General features: G+C 40.9%; 1 long non-coding RNA gene across 2 annotated transcripts; it reads left to right on the top strand.

The window, feature by feature from the left end:
- The first annotated feature begins 24 nt into the window (after positions 1–24).
- On the top strand, positions 25–6,974 carry LOC143441507 (uncharacterized). Of its 2 annotated transcripts, XR_013108995.1 has the most exons (4): positions 25–190; positions 880–1,006; positions 4,900–5,210; positions 6,337–6,974. It is a non-coding gene; the product is annotated as an uncharacterized LOC143441507 (long non-coding RNA). The 2 variants fall into 2 exon arrangements; XR_013108994.1 differs by having other exon boundaries at positions 25–1,006.
- Positions 6,975–16,990: the final 10,016 nt, after the last annotated feature.

Below are 16,990 nucleotides of genomic sequence, written 5' to 3'. Positions count from 1 at the left end.
ACCCACAGCATGGGCAAAGAGTAAAATCTCTGAGTATCAGGCTTAATTTGAAATACTTAAAGCCTCGCAGAGTTCTGGTGCTCCATGGATATGATGCAGTCAAAGAGGTTTTGGTGGATCAAGCTGAGGAGTTCAGTGGATGAGGTGAACAGGCTACCTACAATACACAGTTAAAAGGCTACAGTGAGAGGTATACCATACTGGAAACTGTGACCATTATCTGGAGACTGTCCATGTCTGAGTCCAGAAGATCAAATCTAGAACTAAAAATCTATATTTGGATGGCTGAGCACATGAAAAGAGCCCTCATAGATGTAAATATTGTGGTCTGTGACAGAATTCAAATTCTTAGATTTCACTGGAATAATACACAAAACATGGCTTCAGACATTGAATATTTTTAAAGATTTATTTACTTATTTTATGTATATGAGTACACTGTCACTGTCTTCAGACACAACAGAAGAGGGCATCAAATCCTATTACAGATGGTTGTGAGCCATCATGTGGTTGCTGGGAACTGAACTCAGGGCCTCTGGAAAAGGTTAGTGATCTTAACCACTGAGCCATCTTTCCAGCCCAGGGTTGAATCTTTAAAAAAAGATTATTTTTTTTATTTCTTTAAGGATTATATTGTGTTAAAATTTTATGTATTTAAATGTTTTTCTAGCATTTAAGTCTGTGCAACACATGCACACAGTGTCCAAAGATGCCAGAAGATATAGAGGAGTCCTTTGGAAATGTGGTTACACATGGTTGTGAGCCACAGTGTGGTCCTGGGAATAAAACTTGGGTCCTCCACAAGAGCAACAAGTGCTCTTAACCACAGAGTCATTTCTGGATCTCTAGAGTCTAGATTGTTTAATTTTTTTTATTAAGAGAAAAATATTAGTAAGGAAAACAAGAAGGATTCCAAATCTGTGGACTGGAAGATTGCATGGCAAGAAGGATCTGTGGGTGCTGACTTTCTGGTAGAAGTGGATGAAAATCTCAGCATGAGACTAAGGTGAGCACCTGAGCCTAGATTGGTCTTGTACTGTGTCTTCATATGCAGTTTTCCTGACTCCTTTCCTCCCTCCCTTTTTTCTTCCTTCTCCTTGTCTCTCTCTCTCTCTCTCTCGCTCTCTCTCTCTCTCTCTCTCTCTCTCTCTCTCTCTCTCTCTCTCTCTACAGACAGAGTTTCTATGTGTAGCCCTGGCTATCCTGGAACAACTCACTCTGTAGACTAGGTTGGCCTCAAACTCACAGAGATCCACCTGCCTCTGCTTACTGAGCACTGGGAATAAAGGCGTGTGCCACTACTGATGGGTGTGCAGAGTTCTAAAAGGAGCCTCAACTTGAGGTTAGGATAGGCAACTTTCCCTGTTTATGTATAGCTTGGAAAAGGGTAGAAAACCACAGCTATATTTTAGCAGATCTTTTCACAGACTAGAGGAGACTAACTCAGAATGTTGGTGAAGGAATTGTAGGAATTTTGTGATATAACAACCTGAACTACCAATATGTGGAGACTCTAGTTGTCAGAAGGCTTCTAACTGGCAAAGGCTCCTACTGGGTTCCCATTAAGACCCTTAGGGAGGGTCACCAGGATACAGTGTGCTTCTGTAATTAGTATCCATGTTTCCCACAGGGCACAGGGCAGGCATGGAGCACATGAGTGAAAGACCTTTGGTTCAAACTCTCTAATTCCAGTCTGTGGGTGTCCTGTATCTTAGCCTCCATACAAGCTGTGCACAGTGGGTGCTTATGAAGTAACAGTTTCTTTTGAAGGTGCATTAGATATTTTAAAGCAGCATTTCTTGATTTTTTTCAGGGCTTGCTCTTAGTAGGCAGAGGGAAGGTTAATGGCAGAGATTTAGGTCAACTCCAGTGTGGAGAGCATAGGCTGACCCTGGGATGCTGAGGCTATGAGAAGAGGAAGAATAAGTGACCATACTGATCTTATCTTACTAAATTTCTTTTTAAAAATCTAACATTTCTGGATATGGTGGCACATACCTTTAATCCCAGCACTTAGGAGGCAGAAGCAGGTGGATCTCTGAGTTCAAGGCTGGTCTGGTCTACAAAACGAGTCTAGGACAGCCAGGGCTTGTTACATAGAGAAATCCTGTCTCAAAAAACAAACAAAAATCCCAACAATTAATTAATTAATTAATAATGAACGTGTGTGTGTGTGTATGTATGTGCACACTACATGTGCATGTGCCACAGTATCTAAGTAGAAGTCAGAAGTCAACTTGTAGGGACTTGATTCTCTTCTTTGATCATGTGGACTTTAGGCATTGAACTCTGAGCATCAAGCTTGGTGGTGTTTACTTGCTGAGTCAAACCCAAAGTTATTCAAGGTACGATAAAGACAACAACCTTTTGGTAAACATGTGTTCTGAAAAGATGAAGTGGGCGTGTACTTGGTCATTTGGATCTTAGTGACAACGGGGTTGTTTCAATGGTGACCTCATTATGGGCACTCCATTACCTGCCACTGCCTTCTCTGGGGGATACATGGGGATCAAGGCTAGAGGCAGATGAGTTGAGACCATCATTAGAAGTGGGCAGAGAGATACACTGGCAGTTATGATATCAGATGGACCCAGGAAATCAGTGACATAAGCAGGCACTATAGTAGGAAAAAAGTTGGTATTGAATGAGTAAAACTTATTTTTCTACCTCTGATGCCAAAGGGGCTTAGTGGTTGCTTTCATAAAAGTATAAGGATGGCACCAGGTAGGGCCTGAGGGTGTGACCCCAGATGGTGCCTGAGAGTAGTGCTAGCAGTTTTGTATGCAAGCATTAGATAGGTATTGAGATTGGCTTCCACTTGGTCCCTGAAAAGTCTCTCTGTGGGTTGCTGGGAAACCTTTGACAGTTGGTCCATTCAGGGCTATACCAGTGTGAAGAGCTCTTGGTGCTGTTTATAGAAATTTGGAAAGTACTTGGAGGAAGTAGGAAAGAGTATTTGCATTTGGGCTAATGCAAGGATCAAGGTAAACACAGCCTTGTTTACACTTTCCTTTTGTCTTGGTAATCCTGATAAGCCCCCCTAGTTTGATTACTACCTGATGAAATATTTATTCCTTATTCCAAACAGCAGTTAATTTGGCCTATTGCATGTGCATGCTTTCCAGGAAAAATTGATAATCATTATCCAAAAGACAAGTTGCTACAATTTACTTCTATGCATGCTTTTGTATTTCCTATAAATTTATACATGCAGCCCATAGAGAATGCACTTACTGTATTTACAGATGGCTCATCTAATGGGAAAGCAGCATATGTAATTCGATCACATATTTATTCTCTTGAGTTTTCCCCTGCTTCAGCACAGATAATTGAGTTATGTGCTATAACTGCTGTTTTTGAAATGTTGAAAAATCAAACTTTTAATTTGTATATTGATAGCCAATATATAGCTCATGGCTTACAATTGCTTGAAGCCATTCCCTTTATAGATACTGATAATTCTTAAATTTTGCAATTATTTATGCAAATACAACTTAATTTGAAAGAATGAATTGTTCCTTACTTTATAGGACATTTAAGAGCTCAAACTGGACTGCCCGAACCCCTTAGTGAGGGCAGTGCCACAGCAGATTTGCATATCAGGCAGATTCTAGGTTTTACACAGGAACTAATCTAAACACTCTTAATCATTACATTATTAAAATAGTAATAACTTGAGACAACAATTTGGTATTTCTAAAGAATGTGCATATAAAATTGTAAGGACTTGCCCTGAATGTCCTCAGTTTCTTCCTGTACCAGATAATGCTGCTAATCCTTGCACACTAGTACCTAATCAATTAGGGCAAATGGGTGTTACTCATACTTCTGATTTTGGAAAATTAAAATATGTACATGTGATTATTGACACTGTAGAAACTTAAGATTGAAAAGAAGCTCCAATTTCAGTTTTAAACCCAAACATTAACTTCCCCCAGGGACACATCCTGGGAGCAGCACATTTCAAAGACTCAAACAAACATTCCAGAAAGAAAGACCCAAAATAGGAGTTTATGAGCCCTTAACACAGTAAACCTGGGTAAACAGGAGCCACTTAACCTGACCCTCTTTGTTGTAAAAGATAAGGTGCAAATTTGAGTTATTTAGCAACTGGGCCTGGGAACAAAAACCAGGCCTGGGAATGGCTGTTTGAAATTTAGCCTTTGTGGCTATTGTTTAAGAGGTAATTGTATAACTGCCCTCATAAATTCTGTAAAGATGGTATATAAGCTGCCCTTTAGCTCTAATTCAGGGTTCTTGCCTGCATGCAGGAGAACCCCAGTATACTGGTTGTCATCTTATCATCAAAAACCTCATGTTATTGCATCAAATCCCATCCGTGAGTGTTTCTGGGGGAATACTCCTCCTGGTTTTGGATCTTTAGATCTAACAACACCTTCTCAGGTTTTCTTGTTGCAACTGCTTTAACAGGAGAAGCAACTAAAATATGTAATTACTCATTGCCTACATTATTTCTCTATGCTGGGTGTCCCAAATCAGATTAAAACAGATAATGGAACTGGTTATTACAGTCAAGCATTTGATAATTTCTGTTGGCAATTTAGTATTACCCATATTGCTGGGATTCCTTATAATCCTCAAGGACAAGGTATTGTGGAATGGGCCCATGGAACTTTAAAACATTATCTTCATAAAATTAAAAAAGGGGGAATTAGAATTATATCCCTGTACACCACAGGATTATTCAAACCATGCTCTTTATATTTTAAAAATTTAAAAATTTGGATGCTCAGCTGCTGAGCACTTTTGGCATTCTCACACTTCCACTGTGTATACTTCAGTGAAATGGAAGGATCCTATGGCAGGGCAATGGCATGGATCCCACCCTGTACTCATATGGGGACGAGGTCACTTTTATGTTTTTTTTTTTTTTCACAGGAAGAAAATGGGGCATAATGGCTTCCAGAGAGGCTGGTACAACAAATGAAACAATCCCATGTTCCTACTGATTCCCTTACTGATGATGATGATGATAGCTCCTGCACACAGTGAAGTCCACTGGGCCTATGTTCCTGACACACCACTGATACATCCAGCAATGTGGTCTAGATTGGAGATGCTCATGACCAGTGATGATACTCAACTTCTTGGATCTCCCTGGACAGAGGAATCAACTTATAATAAGATCATGACTTTCAATGCATTTGGTGATGGGATTCCTGTTTGCTTTGTGAAGAATAGTACAAATGGTGGGTGTATTTCTGTGCTTCCTCAAAATCTGAAGAAGAACATTTCACAAACCATAACTCAAAGCATAGAGATGGGCATGCTTAAACATTATGAAGGTTCTGCCCTTGATCCTCATGGAATACGACCTTGTGAGTCTGAACCCACAGAGAATGTGAAACAGACATTTAACAAAGTTGTTAAATGGAGAGAATGTTAAAATCAATTTCTAATGTGGTTTGATGTTTCCAATAATATGAGAATTATTGATTGGGCAGGAATTCAATCAAACACTGGGCAAAAGGAAATGTCCATAGGCCTTTGGCAATCAGAAGCAGGCCATTTCAAACAGCATATCTGGAAGTTAGCTGCAGCTCTCTATGAAGTTACATTAACAATAGACAAAATTGGGACAGAATCTGGATTTTAAACAAATGTTAGCACATGTGTTAAGGCTCCTAATCTCTTATTAATTGGTTATGGTGGTTTATCAACCAGCTTTTGTTTTATTGCCCATTAATTTTACAGAACCTTTGTATTCTGAAAAAAAAAAAGCTTGCAAATACTGGAAGAAGTGAGTCAGGCTTTAAGCAGAAGCAAGAGGGTAGAGGGCTTGATTATTGCTGTTATAACAGTTTTAATTACATTAATAGCACCACTGCTTCTGCAATTGCTTTGACACAAGGAGTTAAGACAGCTACTTTTGTTAATCATCTAGCAAAAAATGTTACTAATGCTCAGAGTATTCAAGAGAATTTAGATAGGTATTTGGAACAATGGATTGATGCTCTTTATGATATAATTCAAATTATTGGAAGAAGATTCAGAGTTTAAGAGTAAGAAGCCATCTTGAGTGTCATGCTAAATACCAATGGATTTGTGTTATTTTTAGAATTTACAATGACAGTCACTATAATTGAGAAAAAGTTAAAAGACACTTGCAGGGTATTTGGCATAATTCTAACACTTCTCTGGATGTTTTAACTTTGCATACAGAGATTATGAATTTAAAAAATGCTGCTCCACTGAGCTTTGATGCTGCAGATATTGTTGATAAAATTATTCATAGCTTAATGACACTATTTTTATCTTGGTCAAACTTCAAGAATTGCTTGTATATCTTAATCATGTTATCCCTTCTTGTTCTAGGAATATTTCTGTTCCTGACCATTGTGATAAAACTTGCTTCTACAAACATCAATATGTTGGGGGACAAAACACGTGGCTTGAAACTAAACATGGATTCCTAAACAGAGTTACTAATTTATCAGACTGGCAGTCAATGATGGCTAAGTGTCTGGACAGTGCCTTACCAACCTAAAACAGAATAGCATTACTTTTGAAAACGCATATTCCAAGATGGGTAAGAAAGGCATTTTTGTCAGAACAACCTAAGACAGACACAGTCTTGTTTATGAAATAAAAAAGAGGGAGATGTGCAGAACTCTTGGTGCTCCTTATAGAATTTTGTTAAGTATCTGTCACTGGGCTCAGAGGAGGAAGTAGGATCAGAGAAGAGTATTTGCATTTGGGCTAATGGAAAAATCAAGGTAAACACAGCCAGGAATGTGTGACTTTCCTTTTTTCTTGGTAATCCTAAGCCCCCAGATCCATTGACTTCAGGGACTTTTTAATTGCTTTGTTTGATTAGTACCTTGTGTGATCTCTTTGTTCATTGCCTTGTTTGATTATGTTGTCTTTGATCTGAGAACTGACTGTATTCTTTGGATGTACCTAGATGGATATAAAAGTAGAGTGGGAAAAAAAATAAAGGTGCTTCAGCTTTAGCACTGGCTGGATTCATGTTACAATATTGTTTACTTGTCTTTTTTCTTTTCAATCCTCACTCTCTCCCTGGGCTTGGTCATACCAGTCTTAGGCTCTCAAGGGCAACATAGGGTGACCAAAGCCTGTTTTGTCTAATAGACAAGAAATATACATTCTTTTTGGGAGTTCTTGGATCCCTTTCCCTAACATTCATGCCTTCTAACCTAAAATTGTCCTAAAAGTTTCAACTTATTTAAAATTTTTATTAAGATTCAAAAATCATATTTAATCTACTCCTACAGGTCAAATCAACTTGTCTGATAACCATTATTTAGTCCTTAATTAACAGCCAGTTTCCTTTTACAAACAAGCTGTTACTGCCTATCCTATACACATAATTAACATATTTTCTTCCCCAGCCATCCAAAGCAGATAAAGCCTCAACTCTTCCCTCTGTTTTCCTTAATACAAAATGGGTAACTCTTGATTTAAAGGATGCCTTCCAAGACTAAATCAATTTTCTAGGACCATAAAAACAGATCATGATGAGCTCCCAAGCAAACTATTACAGGCTTAACACACACTACCCACCCTGGCAGATATCTCCTTGCTGGGTTTCTGCTCCTCTGTTTTGATTACTCTGTAAGTTTATCTCTACACAAGAAAAAGCACTGCCTCCACAGACCCAGACAGAGACTGACCCACCATCTCCTTGGGCCTGCCTGGGACAATGAAGCTGCCTTCATCCAGACACATCATCTGACTGAAGACTACCGAGACAAACAGACCCTGAGATTCACAGAGGACAGACTTGGGACCTTCCAGAGACAGATAAACTCTTTTGCCAAAGCCAAATGGCTACCAAATTTGGGGAAATTTACATGATAGTAAGGAAAACATGATGTCTATATAGATTAAGCAAATGTTGTTTAAGACTGATGTTAATATCCCCACAAACTATGCAATCTACTGAACAATTAATTGGCTCAAAAATCCCTTGTCTTTCTAGTCCCCACCCCTTGTTACCCCTCTGGCTTATATTGTGCTACCACTCTGGCCTATGCTGTGTTTTATTTTGATGCTTCCACCTCACCCTGACATTTCACTACAAATAACACTAGACAGTAATTCCATTGCCACATTTCCTTTAATAAAAAGAAAAGGAGAAGCTGTGGGACAATAAACCATGCCAGGAACCTTGGAGGGTAGAGCAGGTGAGACCCTGGAAACTCACACTTGAGACGATAAGTACCTTCCTGCTCCCTGCCAAATTCCTGGCCTGGATCATATATCACATTTCCCACATAAGGAAATGTGACCACAGGTTATGTGGGCCCAGAACAGAGTTTTCCATGCTAATGGGGTACCTAGATGCCCTGAGGGTTTAGCCAATAAGCTTCCTTTTCTGGACATTCCTCCCTGCAAAAGGTATTTAATCTTGGGTCTACCCTGAGAAACTGTTATGGTATGTATTCATTTCCCACAATGAACAATCAATATACAGTTTAGAACCATAGACTGTTTCTTTCATCAAGAACAGCAGTGGGGAGTGTGGAAGGGGTCTTTGACTACCAAGCCGAGCTGCAATGTTGAGAACCACACTGTCCCACTCTTGGGGGCCAAAATGTTGCCGACAGCTCTATCAATGTTGGAACCCGCACTGCCGAGAGCCTTGGGGGCTAAATTGTTAGAGCCCGCACTGCCCCAAACTGCTCCAGTCTGTGGGTCGGGGTCCAGCAAAAGAGAGAGAGTGAGGATGGACTCGAAGAATGGAAACCAGACAGAGTGTGATTCAATCCCATTTATTCTTCAGTCTCTCTTCTTCTCTCCAAGTCCCTAGTTCCTAGTACTACGTCTCAGGTCCTGGGCTTCAGCACCAAGTCTCAAGTCCTAATCCTAGTTCTAAGTTGCTAGTCTCTTTCCCAGTTCCAAGTTACCTGCCTCAAGTCTCAAGTCTCAAGTCTCAAGTCTCAAGTCTCAAGTCTCAAGTCTCAAGTACTCTTCCAAGTACAAGTGTCTAATTCCTAGTGTCTAATAATTTCTTCTGTTTGCCTCTTGCCTTTTATATGTCTCACTTGTAAGTCACACCTTTAAGTCATGCCCTTAAGTCTCACACCTTTAAGTCTCACACACCCAAGGGAAAATCCTGGGTATCTAAAACAAGATGGTATCAGAGTGTGCTCAGCTGTTGTAGGCTATTGTAAACAAGTCTCTTGTCTGGGTATGTGGCTCAAGTTGGCTGCAAGGATGATAGCCGCCTTCTGTTGCCTCCCCACACTGCAACCTAAGCCTCCTGCTTCCAGTCACAACTCCAGCCAAGCTAAGGACAATCACCACTAAGCTAAGCTGGAGCTCTCCTCCCCTCCTCCCCAGGCTAGATGCTATCCTCAGCCCAGAGATTCTGCCCCCCCCGACTCTGTTCTCAACTCCTCAAGATCCAATGGTGCCTGAATGTCCAGGAGTTTGGGAGCACCCAGTCCTGGCCTCTTCTCGGGCCTCTGGACCTTCAACACTTCATTCCTGAGTTCTCTGTGTGGTTTTCCAGAGGTGACTGGAGGCTTGGAAGCCAGGAATACCAACTTTGACTTTCTTGAATCTCAGACTGAGCTTTGCCAACCCTGGAGTAGTGTCACAGTGCTTCCCTGAATCCCAGCATCCACCCTGCTACAGCACTGGGGAAATGCAGTGCAGCACTCCCTGCAGTTTTGCCACCCTGGAGTGGGAGGCAGACCCACGGTCAATCACATTATTGGCCACACACGCACACACAAAAAGCCATAACAGGAGCAAAATAATCAAAATAATTTTTGAGTCTGATCAGATCATAATGTTATAAAACAGGAAAGAACAGCAAGGGAAAATCACAGAATTACACAAGTACTTGGAGACAGGACATTTTACATTTTGTGTACTTTCTTCTACAAACAAACAAAAAAAAGTCATTGCGACAGGTTAGGATGAAATTTAGAAGGTTATTAGGAAACACTCAAAATTTACATACTCCAAAGTTGGGAAGTCTAAAAGACATGGATGAATTCCCAACCACATATAACCTTCCAAAACTAAATCAAAATTATATAAACAATTAAAACAGACCCACTTCAGCATTTAGATCAGAGCATTAATTAAAAGCCTCTTGACTTAGATCATGCTCAACCTCTCAGGTGCCACATCACTGAAGAAAACCAACTTTCCCCCTCTCAGCAGCTATTAACTATCAATGGCTTCTCAAGTCGGGGTGGTCCTCATGGGTCCCTACCATTCATGTTGAGTGGTTTGGTCTTCTGCAGGCAATCATAGTTGCTATGAGTTCATAAGTGCGAATGACCCTGTCATACCTAAAAGACACTGCTTCACAGAGCAATCTTCATCAATCTTTCTAGGTCCATGTGATCTGGTTGGAATACAGACACATCCTTAGTACACACCTTTAATCCCAGACAATAAAAGTAAGGTTAGTATAGAAGGAAGCAGTGATATTTGAAAGTGATGTCTAATGGGAGGGCAGTTCAGTCAGTTCTGTTCAGCCAGTTGAGTTCAGTGCAGAGGAGTTCAGAAAGCTGGGAGTCAATGTAGTGAGTGCAATGCAGTAGAATTTGTTCATGAGTTCATGCATTTTAGCACAGGTCATCAGAGTCCGTTGAAGCCAGAGAATGAGAAGGAGCCAGAAGATTAGAACAAATTGCCAGAGTTAGTTTGAGGCCAAGCAGAGCAATTCAGTGAGAAGCCAAGAAAAACCAGATTGAATCAGTCAGTTTGGAGAGGAGTTTGGGCCACAGCAGCTGGGTTAAACCAACCAGTCAGAGTTCAAAAAGAACTAGAAAGGGTGATCTTATGCAGCAGTAAGCCTCTGAGATGACAATTATATCAGGTGAATAAAGGTTACTTTTACAATCTCTGGCTCTTACAATATTTCTGTCCCTGTCCTTGATGTTCCCTGAGCATGAGTGTCAGACTGATGGCAATGGCTAAGATGATTTCCGGTTATCCTCCCAGAGTTAGATGGTGGCTTTATGAGCAACAGGAAGCCACAGCACAAACTGTTGGTGGTGGTTGTTGTGACTGCAAACAAGAGGCTGGTATTGCCATCATCAGGCTCTTCCAGCAAAACTCCATGTTGGGGTTACTTGTCAGCAAGGAGGGAGACATTCAGGCAAAGTCAGTTTATCATGTCTTTGTGGGGATTCTGGATCATTCCCTGGATCCACTTTCAGGTCCAGAAACTTACATTCAGGTGAGAGAGCATCTGTAGATATATCCACGTGTCAGACATTTTACAGCTCAAGTGTAATTGTTCAGTTTTCAAGATTGTGCTCTGGTTCATAGGGGATGCTATCTGTCAATGTGAGCTCAGGAGTGGGGAAAGATCTGAGAGAGTCTGGGATAGGCCACAGACCATCTCTGACGGGACTCACAGGGGGTCATGTTTTGTATCAAGAAAGAAGGAATGAGAGAATAATGGATGCCGGCTAGACCCAGAGAGGGATAGACATATAAACTCTGAGTCACTTCGAAATATCTTTAGAAAAAGAGAGACAGCCAGTCAATATAAGACAATCAGCTTGGTTCAACAGAGCCATGGGAATGTGACTGTAGAGACCATGAAAGGATTCTGAGAGACAACAATGTCTTAGTTGGGTTCTGGATTTGGATGGACAAGGAAGACGTTATACTAATTGAAGCAATAGAAACTAATATTTTGCTAGAGCTCAAGTAATAGAAACTTAGTTTCAGAATCCTGAATCCAGCATCTATTTCAAATGAATGTAAGACCACAGGTGGCAGGCATACTCCTGCTTAAGATAACCATTTGTCAGTCTTCATTCAATTCTTTCTTTCTTTTTATTACTAAACAGTTTTACATAACACTGTTTATTTAAGAAACATATTTCTTTTTTCTATAAAAAACAAATTTTGAGGCAATTTAAATTGCCTTTAATTGACCAGTAGACTAATCCAGTTGGAACATACATGCTTTTTTGAATAAATTACTTGAATAAAATAGTTTTCACAAGTTCGATATGCAAGTTTTGAAAATGAGGATTTGCTTAGACTTTTTTTTTTTTATATTTACTGTAGGGAAACCTTCCTTATATTAACAATCCATGTGTGCTTTTTGTAAACTATCTTCTGATGACTATTCTCTGAGCACAGCTCTGCCCTGATTGGTGTTTTACTCAGAGGGATTTCATCTCCATTCTTTCTGATAGACCTGTTGGGTTGGCTTCTATTACATGAGCTTCTTTGCAGATAGTATGTTCAGTAGCCTTACCCTGTAGGTGGAATCCTGTACCATCTGCTCCTGTATAATCCATGAACACAGCCAAAATCCAGAAAAATGAAAAAAGCCATTTTTTTTTCTTTTTGCTTCCCTCTCCTTTGGTTCTGTGCTGTTCTGTTTATTTTCTTTGGTTTTGTTTCTGTTTTCCCAATTTGACACAAGCTAGAGTCATCTGGGAAGAAGTAAATCACAATGGAGGCATTTCCTCCATCAGACTGAACTGTAGGCAAATTGTGGGCATTTTCTTAATTGATGATTGATGTGGGAGGGCCTAGTTCATATGGGCAGTACTATCTATGGGCAGGTGGCTCTGAGTTATATACAAAACCAAGCTGAGTAAGCCAGAGACACAAGCCAGTAAGCAGGCATTCTTTGTGGTCTCTGCTTAAATGCCTACTTCCAGGTTCCTGCCCAGACTTCTCTTCATAATGAAGTACTTCATAACTTCCCTCTGTCATGCTTCTCATGGGATGTTTTAATTTGAAAGCATGTGGGTCTAATGTTTGGTACATCATTGCCTATTAGGTCAAAGTTGTGTTAAAATCTTATGGACAGGAGAATTAGAAAGTGAGTCAAGGACCTATGGCTGCCCTTCTGAGAGGATTGAGAAGCCCTTCCAGCACTCCAGAATCTATCAGGGAGGGCCCCCAAATCATCATTATCTTTCTATCACTTTGACAAAGTACCAGAAAAAAAAAAAACTTATTTTGGCTCACAGTCTCGTAGATTTCATCCCATCGTTACTTGGCCTCATTGCTTCTGTTCTGTAGAACACGGTAGAGCAAAACCCGCTCTTCAAGAATTTTTTTCTAACAAGATTTCTGATTTTAGTCAGAAACCCATGCAGGGCAGACACAGCTTTTAAAGAATTTTTGAGAGCTTAAATTTTTTTTCTAATAGGATTTACTAAAATATCTGACACAGATCTTTTAGAATGTTTTCTAGCAGATATCCCAAGAAGTCTGTCTGAAGAGCGAACACAGCTCTCTTAGAATCTTAAGAGTTGCTGAGAGATGGCAAGGCACCAGAAAGAAGAGATATTCAGTGGGATATGATGCAGCAGTTCCCACAATCCACACAAACACAATCCACACAAACACCAATCTCAGTTAGACAGAAATAGTTTATTGAGCATTTGTCCCAGAACTGAGAGATCAGTGCCGCAAACCAGACTCAGAAGCTGATTGTAACCTGAGCCAGGATCTTACAGAGCTTTTAAGCCTGAAATTCACAAACATCTGTGCCAAGTTATTCCCCCAATTAGAATTAGAGATAGGGGACTTCCTTAGGAAAATATCTTTGTTATACAGTTATCTTGCTCCTAATGGTTGGGGCATTCAAAAGTGGTGGGGGACTTGCCTTGCCTAACATTCATGTCTTAACTTGCCAACCAGAATGTCAGTTACCCACCTACATGTCTCTTGCTGTCAAGTAGGATGTCAATCCCCAGGGAGGTCTTGTGAACTTAAACTTTATTTAATCTCTACTCAAAATAGAAGTCTTACCCCAAATAGCTTCTTATATTCAAGCAGGAATGATCAGAGAGAAAGCAGGCATACAAAAATCCTAAAATAGGCCAGAGACAGAGGGGAGGCTAGAAAGCAATCAACTGGTATGTGACAATTACAGGACAACCAGACAGGTCAGCCAAGAGTCAATCAGGGTTTTGGAATCCAAGGCCATCATGTACCTGGCCACATGCCTTCACATTCTGTTGTCCCAGCTGCAGCCTTTATAGATCCATGTCAATCAATTCTCTCCTACAAATACTCAGCCAAAATGGGCAGATTTTCACACCCATCTCACTCCACCCATCTCCCTGCCTGGTGGTACCTTCATAAAGCAGTTGTACAGTTTCCCCATATTCAGCTGCATCTAATTGTCAATTGAGAGCAAAGAGGATCCTGGAGGCATCATTTCCTTTTCCAAACAGACATCAAGATCATGATTCTTGGGCAGGCCAACATAGCCACTAAAAAGAGACTTCTGTGTACACTGTGGTATCAGGGGAGACAGGAAGATATTGATATCTAGACATTTGCCTTTATATTCCCTGGGATGGAGGGATGGCTTTTGGTCCTGATAATACAATTGCTTCACTGTGCAGTTTTGTGTCCAAATGTAGCCTGTGACAACATTGTGGAAGTTGAAAGAAAGAGGAGTAGTATGGGCTGATCCACAAGCAGACAGGCTCCAATCAAAGCCTGCAATAGTGGAAGAGGAAATATCCAAAAACTGGTTATGATATCAACTCCAGTATTTGAAATGTTGGATGGTGTGATGGCTGTTAATGGTTGACTAACAGAGACAGGCTTCATGAATAATCACCTGAACTTAGATCTTAGAACAAGTAGGAATGTTGAAGAATGCTATTATGGATCTAAATAGAATTCAATATTTTGGATTTTCCTGGGATGAGAGAGATAATTACAGATATGAGGCACCCCCCCCAAAACCCTACATACTTCTTACTGTGCTGCATCAGGCATTTAAAAATTATTTTCATTCATTCTTGGAAAATTTTATGCATTATACAATGTATCTTGATCATGTCTACCCCTCACTAATAGTATCACTCTTTATGGCCAAGTACTCAAACATATGAAGCTATTCAAACCACAGCAATACACCTGAGCACATGGGTAATACCAGTGTGACTCAGTGGGCTCCAGATATAGTCAAGTTGGCAACTGAGAATAGTCATCACAATCCATCTTGTGTCTCTCAACTTCCCCCCAGGAGTCTTTTTACTTCTCCCTTCTAACTTTGTATCTCCTTTTATACTATTTACTTATGACTTGTTAGTAAATAGTATGTCCATACTGTGCTCAATCCATGCTGCCCTGTATCTGCCTGCAGCCACGGATAACTGGGTTCACCTGAAAAGAAGGCTGGGAATGAAAAGGGAATGGAGGGTGAGAGAAAACATGGGGCCAAGACAGCATATTCTGATCAAAGGCCAATGTTTAATATTCTGCTTTCAAATATAAAGGGGAAAGCCCCACCCCCACCACCAGAACTCTAGTCTCTTCAGCCAGCATGGGTGAGGGGATCACAACTGGAGGTAACTCAAGGCAAGCTCAGCAGGCAGTCTATTCTTCTCAGCTCCTGTAGCAGACTGTAGGCTGCCAAAGCCTCTTGGGTCCTATTGTTTGGTCTACTGTGGTAAGCAAGATCCTTCAGGCCTGCTTAAGGCTGGGGAAGGGCACACTGCCTAAATTCACAGGGATATGGAATCATCCACTGGAACATGGAGAAACAACCAGTTGCCATACTCCTAAAGAAAATGACTCCTGTGCCCCCAGCAGCCATCAAGCTCCAGCTTCAGGGAACTGACACCTCTTTCATCTTTTGGGCACATGCACAGACACATGAATATGCATAAATAAATAATATAAAAATTTAAAACATTTTGTGAATTAAAATAAATATTAAAGTTAAGACAACAAGGCTGCAAACCCTGAGGCCTAACTAAGAGGACTATTCTCAGTTGCCAACTTGACTATATCTGGAGCCCACTGATCTCTAAGTTCAATGTCAATCTATCTTAGGCAGTGAAGAAAGTCTGGTGAAGATGCAGTAGAACAAGGGGGAGGAAGCATGTTCTAGTCCCAGCAAGCAGCAGGACTCAGCAGTTTTTGTCATGTGGGTCTGGCTTTAGAATCAAGAATAGAAGGGGTTACTGGGACAATTGATGCTGGTTAGCTGGAGCTAAGAAATTAGCAGTGATTAAGCAGAGATCAGCATCACTGAGGTGAAATCTTCTGGGAAGTGTTTTCTGAGAGCACAAAGAAGCTATGTTCCAGAGATAGACTTCATGTTGTCAGCTGTACTTGGTAATGTTTAAGAATCACCCAGGTGATTCTTTTGAAGGCATGAAGGGGTCATGGAGAGCAGCTGAAGCTTGGCACTGTGAGAGTCCAGGAAAGGCCATTGGTGAAGGTGCAGTCTCAGTGTCAGTTGACAGCCTAGGACTGAAGGGGTCATGCAAAGAAGTTGAGGCTTGGCACCATGAAGGGAGTCTATGAGAGACTATTGGTAAAGTCTAGTTGCAGTAGAAGACCACAGTGTTTTGGAGATGCCAGTATCATGGGATAATCACCAAGAACAGCAGCAGTAGAGTGGAGTCATCCACATTCTGGACTGCTCCAGAGAGCAGAGCTGGAGATGTAACCGAAGCCTTTTGGAAGATCCCGGAAGATCATGAGTAGATTTCAGACACTGGAACAAGAAGCTGTGAAGTTGAAGTTGCCTTGGAGACCCCAAGATACCAGAGCCATGACATACCTGCTGTGGGGGGATTGAATATGCTTGGCCCAGGGAGTGGCACTATTAGGCCTTGTTGGAGGAAATGTGTCACTGAGGGGGTGGGCTTTGAGACCTTCCTTCTCGCTCCCTGGAGATAGTCTTCTCCTGTTTGCCTTTGGAACAGGATATAGAATTCTCAGCTCCTTCTCTAGAACCATGCCTGCCTGGACACTGCCATGCTTCTTGCCTTGATAATAATGGGCTGAACCTCTGAACCTATAAGTCAGGCCCAATTAAATATTGTTCTTTATAAGAGTTATCTTGGTCATAGATAGTGTCTCTTCACAGCAATGTAAACCCTAAGACAGTCCCAAGGAAAGCTGCTAACAGGGAGTAGAACCAGTTAAGAGGAAGAACTGTATTGCAGTCAACAAAAGTTGAAAGGAGTTGGACCAGACATGGAGATGCAGAATTCTGATTTTACCTACCTGGTTTTTGGTAGTGCTT

Source organism: Arvicanthis niloticus, chromosome 1, assembly GCF_011762505.2.
Source record: "Arvicanthis niloticus isolate mArvNil1 chromosome 1, mArvNil1.pat.X, whole genome shotgun sequence".
Lineage (NCBI taxonomy): Eukaryota > Metazoa > Chordata > Mammalia > Rodentia > Muridae > Arvicanthis > Arvicanthis niloticus.
The sequence above is the reverse complement of the archived record's forward strand: the minus strand, read 5'-3'. Positions and strand labels throughout refer to the sequence as shown.